The sequence below is a fragment of the Meleagris gallopavo genome, chromosome 7 (genome assembly GCF_000146605.3).
Source record: "Meleagris gallopavo isolate NT-WF06-2002-E0010 breed Aviagen turkey brand Nicholas breeding stock chromosome 7, Turkey_5.1, whole genome shotgun sequence".
Taxonomy (NCBI): Eukaryota; Metazoa; Chordata; class Aves; order Galliformes; family Phasianidae; genus Meleagris; species Meleagris gallopavo.
Window position 1 is genome coordinate 9,300,867 of NC_015017.2, and position 1,956 is coordinate 9,302,822.

Here is a 1,956-nt window from a genome sequence, read left to right on the forward strand (position 1 = left end):
CGGGGTGAGGCGCTCCTGCGGGTGAGATGTGCCGATAGCGTCGGCTGGTCTAGCGGCCGTAGGGCTGATCGGGTGCCGGCAGTAGCGGGACAGCGGGGAAGGACCGACGTAACGGTCAGCGGCACGGAGCACTCGCCCGGCGGCACCTGCTAGCCCGGAGCTGCGCTTCTGGTATAACTCCGGCCCTCTTCGCTTTCCACCGCCATTTCTTGCCTTCCGAGCTGCGGAAGTTTTTAACAGAAGCAGTCAGTGTCCCTCAGAGCTCTGCCATCCGTGTGCAGTGCCAGCGTGGGCCCTGCCTCCATTATAGCACGGGTTCGGGCAGGTTGGCTAAAGAGAACGCAAAGACAAAGCGTAGAAAAGATGGGTTGTGCTGAGAAGCCGTGTGCGGTATGAAAAGCAAGCAGCATTCCGAAAATACCAAGTGTTCTGCAGGAGAAAAACTACGTGATCGCAGCAATTAAGGTGCTTTAGGTTATTACAGCACGTGGTACTGAAAAGTAAATGCTTATGTCTGTCTCCTTGGCTGTTTGTGTGTCCTCACAGCTCCTTCCAACGGCAGCATCTGCTCTACTCACCCCTTCAGTCCTAAAAAACAGAATGAAATGTTTTGTGACACGAGTGTATTGCTGTAGTCTTGGTTATCTGTTTATATCATAATGCCATAGAAACGTGTGGCACTCAATGTAGGCTGTAATTGGCAGGGCTCCACCCTGAGGACTTTGGAATTTTAATTAGATACAAAGAATGGCCAAGGGTGAAGGAAGGGAGACAGCAGGGTGAAGGTCACAGCAGTGCAGGATCATAAGCTACACTTGTTAGTAATGCATGTGTCATTAATTGATATTTTTTAATTATCCTGAATGTGTTAGCTGCATGATCATAGAATCAAAGAATGACCTGGGATGAAAAGGACCGCACTGATCATCTAGTTTTGATCCCCCTGCTATGTGCAGGGTTGCCAACCACCAGACCAGGCTGCCCAGAGCCACATCCAGCCTGGCCTTGAATGCCTCCAGGGATTGGGCATCCACAACCTCCCAGGCAACCTGTTCCAGTGAGTCACCACCCTCTGTGTGAAAAACTTCCTCCTAATATCTAACCTAAAACTCCCCTGTCTCAGTTTAAAACCATTCCCCCTTATCCTATCACTATCCACCCATGTAAACAGCCGTTCCCCCTCCTGTTTATATGCTCTCTTCAAGTACTGGAAGGCCATAATGAGGTCTTCCCAGAGCCTTCTCTTCTCCAAGCTAAAAAAGCTCAGTTCCCTCAACCTTTCCTGATAGGAGAGGTGCTCCAGCCTGCTCCAAGAGCTCTACATCCTTCCTGTACTGGGGACTCCAGTCTGGACATAGTACTGCAGATAGGGCCTCACAAGAGGCGAGTAGAGGGGGATGATTACCTCCCTCTCCCTGCTGGCCACCCCTTTTTTAATGTAGCCCAGAATGTTGGCCTTCCGGGCTGCAAGCGCACACTGCTAGCTCATGTCCAGCTTCTCGTCCACCAGGACCCCCAAGTCCTTCTTGGGGCTGCTCTCAAGGACATCTTCCCCCAGTCTGTATAAATATCTGGGACTGCCCCAACCCAAGTGCAGCACCCTGCATTTGGCCTTAGTGAACCTCATTAATTCTCTCGCTTTCCTTAGTTATCTACCCATCACCAAGTTGGCTTTTTTTTACAGTTTTTAGAGGCTTTCATGGACAGAACTATTTCTTCCTGATCCATTTTTCACTGCAGAAAGCTGTGGTGTACAGCTCAGGTTCAGAGCCACAGGCCTTGCAAGAAGCCAGCCTTCGGTTAGAGGCTCACTTCCCTCAAGAAATGATTTCAACGCAGGCTGGTCACAGCTGATGGAATTTGGAGTGAACAGACAGCAAGCATCCAAGTTCAGCAGATAGCTTGGTTGCTGGAGGACAAGTGGATGTCATTAAGAACCACGGAGATGGAAGCCAT